The sequence below is a fragment of the Symphodus melops genome (genome assembly GCF_947650265.1).
Source record: "Symphodus melops genome assembly, chromosome: 6".
In the NCBI taxonomy this organism is placed as follows: Eukaryota; Metazoa; Chordata; class Actinopteri; order Labriformes; family Labridae; genus Symphodus; species Symphodus melops.
Genome location: NC_136696.1, coordinates 26,796,138 through 26,805,049, shown reverse-complemented (window position 1 = coordinate 26,805,049; position 8,912 = coordinate 26,796,138).

Here is an 8,912-nt window from a genome sequence, read left to right as displayed (position 1 = left end):
AGATGCACACACACACACGCACACACACACACACACACACACGCACACACACACACACAGGGCCACCCCCTTTACTCTCCTGCAAGAGGTGGCTGTTTTTCACGTGAATTCAACCTTTTACTGAAAGACACATTTTCCCAATAAAATGTCCAAATGTCTTTCGAAGACTTACGAGACAGCTGCATGAAAAAAAAGTCTGAATAAAATCAACAACACACTTCTACATTCAGGAATGACATCTCCTGGGTCACAATTAGCTGATGATGCAATACAGCAGCAGCTATTGTGTCTGACAGCGACTCGTGCAGACAGACTGCACAATGTGCAAAACGCAACAAAGGCAACGGGCCTGACTGGCCTTTGTTTGGGAGAATCATCACCTCGCCTGTGTTTGAATAGTGTTCTTCAGAAATATCTTCACATGGCTGTTAATAATGTTTTGAGTTTGAGATCTTTTTTTTTTTTTTTTCAGGACACATCTAGCCAATGAAAATGTGCTTAGGTGGGTAGCCTACAGTAAGTGGTTGGCGTGCAGCCGGGTTCGAATCCGATCTGTGGCTCCTCGCCCTGCACACTCTCTCTTCCTGAATTCTTACTCCATCCAAATAAAGACGTAACACACACACAACTAAATCTGCCTCTGGTTTTCATTTATCTTTTAGAGTTGGCATATTCATGAACACATTTGAACTTATTTAAATCATCATGTTCGTTCTCATTTTGTATTTGGACATTTGCATGAATCTACCTAAAAGCAGACATAATGTATGTAACATTTCATGTTGACAGTATGTTTGAAAGCAGACTAAAAGGAAAGATGTGTGTACATGAAGGCTACAAACAAGCACTCTGTTAGCACAAAGTCATCTTTATAATAATACTGAATGTACAACAACAGGTGGGACCACAGGGGCTTAAATATTTCACTCAGTGATTATCTTAATGGACTTGAACGTCCCCTGTGATGCCTTCAGGGACTCCAGAAAGCTTCAGTAAATAAAGAGATTATTCCTTTTATTTTGATATGTTAAATAAAAACACTTTCAGAGAACATCACTACAATTCACTCTCTGAACACTGTGATGTGTCTGCAGCTCAATCCACTCATTCTAAAGCAGACAATATAAATATGAAGTGACGAGCACCTCCATCATCTGCTCGTCAGGTTTACTGTGTGTGTGTCCAACACCTGGACAGACTGTGTGTGTCTGTCACAGGACGATTTCAATGTTGTGTTTCATTTGAACCACTCGGTGACACACCTTCTTTTTTATTCTATACGTGACTCATAAGCATGTGATTAAACAACAGTCTGAAGCTCTGTGGGTGAGTCTAGCTAAGTTATCTCTCCATAAGCAATGATGAAACATTTCCTTAAGAAACCCTTGATTGCAACCGATATGAAGTATAAAACAAGTGTTTCTTAATATTGTAATGTTTTTGTGTTACTTGTAAATAAATCAAACAGTTTATGAGTAAACCTGACATACACAGCGTTTCACACAGAGTGCAGCTCCAAGAGCCAAAACATCATGTTTGTTTTGGGAAAGTAAGGAAGTACATGATCGAAAAAAACTGAATATATAGAATAAATTCTGTTTCTGTAAAATTACACTTCATAATCTATCAGATCTTTTCAGTGATATCCCTAGGCTGAGGTCTTCATCATCTTTTGAAACCATATTTAATCCTGGTATTTATTTTGATTTTCTTTTCTCTCTCTCTCTCTTTCTATCTTTTTTTTTTTTTTTTTTTTTTTACAATTTAGAGTTTTTTAATTAAGCTATATCTTTTATTTTTTTGTAAATTAGTTTTGTTTTAAATGGTGTTACAAATACCCTGATTTGTTAAGATAATTCAAAAACACATTGTAAAAAAAGAACAACAAAAAGAACTGGCAGGGATTTAAAAAACAAACACGATCTGTATAAATTGTGATATAAACGAGTAATATTTAAGTGACAACGTGAATTAAATAAAGTTTATAAAGGAGAGTTCAATCCTTTGTCTGCTTGTATTCTATTAAAAGGAAGCCAGTCATCTTTGAGGTGCGTTAAGCAGATAAATTTAGGTCACCATGGCAACACATTTCTTCTGTTTATTGACAGAGAGCGTTTAACTTCTTTGTCGCTTCCTTCCACACCCTTCTGACCATATATGGGCATGCAGCGTCATCGTGATCTCAGCCAACAGGTATGTAACTTTGCTGCCCTCGTGTGGCCAAACAGAGAGCTGCAAGGAAAGTTTTTTCTTTTTCTTTTTCTTTTTTTACATTTTGCTGCTCTTTATGCCTCAAAATCTTCACTTTAATTCATTAAAGACACAACCAGCTTTAATCTCTGCTTTTTAAATCAGGCTGTGATTTTTCTGAAGCTCTTTCACTTTCTGTTAGAGCCAAGAGAGGAGAAGACAACTGTGTGTGTCACACATACAGGCTTGTTTTTAACCCCTTTTATGGTCCTGTTTATGCCAAGATTACAAAACTAGGAAACAACATGATCAGATAAAGTCACATAGTATATCATGTAATCAGGGGAAATCATCTTAGCACAGTAATCCAACCACTAAGCTGCTTTCAGGGGATTCTCTTCTCCGATCATGCCGATGAACAGGCCTCACATTTAACCTGCAGCAGTAGTTGTGTCATCGAAGAACTTAGAATATGAATACATATATGTGTTTTAGGATTTATAAACTTTATAAAGCCCTTGTTGTATTTTCAGGAAGCAGAAAACATCTTTTACTCTTCCAGGGACTTCCACACATTGTTGTCTTTGTTTCCAGGAAGGTTTTATTTTGGGGATAGAGCAAGCAGCTGCTCCTCCTATCATAGATGTTCAGCTTGTCCTTGAAATGTTATCCTATGGTTCTACAATTTAGACCCTGGTCCCTGCAGGTTCTTTCCCATGGGGAAAGTTCCTGAAATGTCCAATTACACAGTTTATGATGGGGATGCATTCAGGAGCTGCTCATCTGGTCAAAGTGTTTCATCAGAGTCATGGCATGTGGCATCATTGCTGCTCAGTCCCCATCAGTCTGTCAGTCTGGGTGGATCAACCAAGTTCCTTCAAACGTTGAGACTGTCATATCAGACACTTATCATACTAATTTTACCCTCAAATGTGTGACTCACCAAACATATTTATCAAAATAGAAAGGCAAAGTCACGCTTATAGGAGCGTTTGTCGGACTGTCGGGGTCCTCAGTCTCTGGCAGATTTATTTTTTGGGGTAGCAGGTTGAAACGTGTGTGATCAATAACTGCAGATGGACTAAAAGCAGCTAAACTTCAATGCAGTGCGACTGCGCAACAGCTTGAAAGTGACATTTAAACACCAGCAGAGGGAGACAAAGTAAAACAGAAAAAGTCTCAGATGTTTTTGGAGGTTCGTCGAGTTTAATTGAAGAGGCCAGATTTAATGATCTGTAAGTAAAATGACTTCTGACAGTCTAATATTGCATATTGACCTTCTTCACTGAACTGAACTTCTGTGGGACTCAATATTGTGTGTGTGTGTGTGTGTGTGTGTGTGTGTGTGTGTGTGTGTGTGTGTGTCTCTCTTCTCCAGACCAGATATCGTTCACCTGTGCCTCTGCGGCTGCTGCTGCAGCAGCTGGTGAACCCTGATTGGTATGCAGCTGCAGCAGAACAAATCAGCCAATCAGAGGAGAGCACCTTTCCACTCGCTCCTTTAAGAAGCTTGGCCAGCTCCACAGTCTTGGCTCGCAGCGCAGTTTGTTCTCAGAGGACCTTGTTTTTCCGTTTGGACTGATGGGTCAGGTAGTCGTGTTGTTCAGGGTGCTGCTCATCTGTTGATTTGATTGGTTCGTGAGCAAGCTTAGTTAGATTTTATGTTAATTCCTTTTCACTAATTTAAAACACTTGGAGAGTCGTTCTGTTATTTATTCGAGCAGGCTTGTTGGTCCTTTCTGCCTCTCTTGTCACAGTTTTATTTAATATGTAATAAATTACTCCAGCTAGTTGTTATGTTACTTCCTTTTCCCCCCTCGAGCCGGGTCGTAACATAAGTCCACCGTCTGGTCTCTCTCTCCCTGAGGTGAATTTATTATTTTAAATGTAGGAACTCGGATGAAGAAAAGTGAGCCACTGTCAGACCCTGCAGGCTGTAACACAAGTCAGGAAGCTCTGCCTTGCATTGTTCATCCCACATTTATATTCAACACAATGAGACAACAGTGCTGGATGTGTGTACAGATGAGTTATCCATGCATATCACCTGAGCAGTGTGTGGGCCTCTCAGCAGCTTTATCTGCCTTCTGAGGTTTCTGCCACTCTACCAGCAGATGTTGACGCAATTCAGACCGAGGCGAAGACCCTCAAACTCCTCACTAAATCCCTTAAAGCCTCAGTAACCCATTAAACAGGAGAGAGAGAGCGAGAGAGAGAGAGGCAAGCAGAGTGTGCTAGATAAAGACAGATATTGTTCCTGTGCTCCTTTGTCTCTGTCGTACATCCTCTCTCTCTTTCTCTCTGCAGACTCAGTTTACTCAGGGCTGGAGCCAAACCGGGCTCTGAGGTGCTTTTAGACAAACACAGGTTGGATGAGACACACATTCCTTCACTGTGATGAAACACGGTCCTCGTTAAAAGATTAACATCGCAAATGTTGCTTCCCTTTGTGGTGATCATGCAAGAACTAGGATGAAAGTATCTGTTTTGTGCCTTGCAGTCTCGGGTCACAGAGACTTGAGTCACGCCGTAGGTAGGACTCGTTCAGAAAGTGATTTCAATGAAGCATTGCTGTGCCCGGATTTATTTTTCAGATGGATAAAGTGGCTGACACACCTTCTGAAAACATCCACGAAGCAGCTGTGAAGTCATGCAGTGACGAAGTCTTCATCTCCAACACTGGTTTTGACTCACTCAGGTCTACACTCACTACAGCCTGGTTTTTAAATTCTGAGTTAGTTCTTGTGTGGGATTTAGTGACATCTAGAGGTGAGGATGTGCACCATACGTCTGTGACTTATGTTGCATTCATGTGGTGTCGGACATGTTGGAAAAACAAGTTTCAAAGTTGTAAACTGCTCAAGCTGGAGAGTCAACTCAGACACTCCGAGAGGAATCAGGTGCAGACTTGGGGACATCGGGGGCCAAAATATGTTTTGTTGATGTTAACATACTTTTTTACGTATTGCATATAAACTTTTTGTTCAACTATAACTTTTAACAATTTAATTTGACTGATCTTCTTCGTAGCATTAATGCTTTTTTTTGTGCTAAAATCACATGACTTGGATCACACGAGCAGCAGCCCTGCGCTCTCTCGTGTGGTCGGTTTGCTCTGACTTCCTGCCTCAGGAGCCAATAGGGAGGGTCGGGATGAACATTAGTTAAAATGCACACCTCCATGAATTAGACCTCACCTTATTGAAATGGCTTCGTGTCTCTCCTCTCTTCCTCTCAGGCCTCCACCGGCTGGATTGGGTTTGTTTGCACTTCCCGACACGCCACTCATCCATACTGACACGTCTGACACGATTCGGACTGTTTTAACCTCCCGCCCCCTCCTGAAAGAGAAAAAAATGTGTCCTGAACTTTTCTAGAAATGTCCATGAGTGCATGTGTGAAACAGCTTCAAAGTGAGGATGAAGTGTTCCCAAAGTGTCTTGTTGTGTTGTCTTGTTTTTTTTAAAGATAGATTTATGTGCTCATCTCAAAAAGGCAGAAATGAAGGCCAAGAACTTCTGCATGAATAAGGAAACAGACCTCGACGACACTCTGACTCCTGTCAGTAGTTTCTGTGTAAAAGAAATCAGCCCTGCAGCGTTTGCAGTGAGCGGGGAGCTCTTGGATCCTGTTCCTCGTCTTTGCTTTTTCTGTTTGCGTTCTCTTTTGTTTTCTTTCGTGTCGTTCGGCGGCTCCACACAGACGCACCGGTGGAGATTCTGGACGTCCCAGCGGTTGTTAACACTGCTCTGCTTTGTAATATGTATTGTTTTTCACTTCAATAATGCAGAGTGAGACTTCTTATTTCTTCTGTTTTTACATTCTCATCCAAGCGAGCCGAGAACACAATGTTTGCCTCAGCCTGAACCCGGGGGAATCAAACTGCTGTCTCCGGCACTCTTTGGACTCGACGAGGAAGAAGTTACACTGACTGAACACGAAGACGCACGGCTGAAAATATCCCAATTAAAATAAAACATGACATCCCAATGGAACGTGCATATAAGGGATATTAAAGAAAACATCCTTAAATCCAGGAAGTGAAGTCATAGAGTTAGTGAGTGGACTCCTCGAGGAGTGTGTGATTTGACACATTAAAGAGTGTGTGCTGTTGCATAACGAAAGGAAGGAAGAGAGATCGTATTGTACGCCGTGATAAATGAATAATGTTGGAGTGGGATTAAAAAAAACAGCTCCTGCATCCATCAAAGCAAACTCCAAACACAACCAAGGATTTGAGCATAAATAGCTTCAAATAAAAACAGACTTGAATGCAACACTTTGCAGGATGGACAAGTTAAAAACAGTTTTCATTTTATGAGTCTGTTTTTTATTCTTTTGGTATCTCTATGAACAGAGAGAGAGAGAAAAAGAAAAGCTTCAGTGCAACACAGTTTACACCACGGAAAACATCAAGTCCTAAAAACTGCTGCTCGCTCTCAAAAACACTCCCTGACGACGCCCACTTCAAACCGCCAATGAAAGGCGCCTGATCCAACCTTCAGAACAGGGCCATGAGTCTCTCCTCCTCTGTCGCCCCCTGGTGGTGAAACAAACTACCAAACTCCATTAGAGCTGCAGAGTCCCTTTGCACCTTTAAGAAAAAGCTAAAGACCCAGCTCTTTACGAAAGATACACACTTAATGATTTTGATGATGATTATATCTAGGATGACTTTGAAGCTGACTGGGACTCTGGAGAACGGCTGTGGATGTCGATAAAGTTGTGTTTGACTACAGCGGCTGGGACGAGGACTGTAGCCTCTTTTAAACGGGGCGACGAACGTCATAACTGCTACGCTGTCTGTGTCCCCTGTTACAGTACACGGCACGTTTTGAACCGTCTACGATCTAAACTGCAACATTTTTGATTCAACATTGAATCTGATTGGTTTGAATTATGAGATCTTTGGTAGTAGAGATAGATAGATAGAGAGATAGATACTTTATTGATCCCGAGGGAAATTCAAGTTTTGTTTTTTTTTGTTGTTGTTTTTTTGTTGATTTTTTAGATCCACACATTTTTTTTTAGAGCCACACATTTTCATAGCAAAGTCACACAAAGCTCCTGTGAGGAGTTTTTAATTGGTTACTGAAGACAATACTGATACTTGCTTGAAGACCATCAGCCAGAAAGTTGATTATTTCCATGGAGATTTTTTTTTTTTTTTTTTTAAATCTCTTTAAAACGTTGCCCCTGGGTAACTGTTAAACAAACCAACAGTGTGCTGCTTTAACAGCCATTGTTTACATTTTCACAGCAAAAAAATTTCCAAGGATCAAACTCCAGTGTTGAAGAATTAGGCCTGTGTAGAAGTGCCTACTTGGGTCCTGGCTCCATAAGCCACAGAGTCCCTGTTTACACCCATATTAATGCACATCTTTACAGCTGTTGGTGTGAATATCTCTTTCGTTTGGCACACACTGTTTAGGAGGTGTTTTGTTTTTTTCCATTCCACAATTAGAGGCGTGGCTAAATTCACTGACATGTAGGCGTGTTGTATCTGTTTGCCAGGAGGCTTCAGCTTCCTCTCTTTACCTGTCACTAAACTGACCGAAAGTAAATGTAAGGCAGCATTTCCAACATGGCGATCCTCTGAAGAAAACCAATGGATGATGACGCACATGTTTTATACGGTCAAAGTGAGAGATTGGATTGGCTGTCAAAAGCAGGATTTTTTTTATTAGACTTGTAGATGAACAAGACAAGAACACCAAAGAGTAAAAAGGTACTGATGTGACCAAATGTTCCTCACAGGATTAAATTGAAGCGCTTCACAGATCACCCAGCTGAGTCCAAATGAAACACCATCAAATGTAAGAACGGAGTTATGGAGGTTTAACTGGATGTACAGGTTAGCTCCAGGATGCTGTGACGTCACAGTTGGGCTTGGCCACAGGTTCATGTGAGCAGCTGTCAGCAGAGATGTAGAGTGTGGTCAGACGTAAAATAAACTTTTAACAACTTTTTAACCTCACCTTTAGACCCGACTTAATCCAGCAATGAGCAACAAAAAGAGTCAGGATGTGTCCAGGCACATTTAGTCAGGCTATCAGGCCCTTTGGTACAGAATGACTGTCCTTGTATGTACGTGTGTTTTTAAGTGTTACAGTTTGTATGTGAGTTCAGCATTAGGACAGGAGGTACCTAAACAACACGCACAGTCATCACTTTCATTCCCTCTTGTGTTAGCAGATATTTGGCTGCGGAGACCTTCGTTGTTCTGAGCTCTTTATCTTCCTCCCACAAACACACTCCAAGATGGAAGAAAAATCCTGAGGGGGATTTCAGCGGTGACGGCTTTGTGTGCCGACCTCTACCTGCCCTTCAGCTGCTTCTGCTTTTGTTCAGAGTTTTTTTCTCCTGTTTGTGTTGAAGTGCCTCCAAACGGAGCGCTGCCAACTGAGACCAAACAAAGCGGGGGGAGTTAAAAATCAGACACACGAACATAAAAGTCCCCCAGATGTGGGGAAAAAGGTGTTTGTGAGTGTTTTGGATAAATGGTGAAATTTAGACTGATGAAAAGATTGACGGGAAATTTGTGGAGAAAATTGTCCTGAAATTGGATTTGAGGAATGAAGGATGGTTGTATGACAACAAAATCACAGAACACAAAGTGAAACGTGTCTCTCTGTTGAAATGTGCTGAACATCTGCATCGTCCGGCTTCTTGTCGCCGTGTTCAAACCCTTTTTAAATTACTGTTTTGGTTAGAAGATTCCT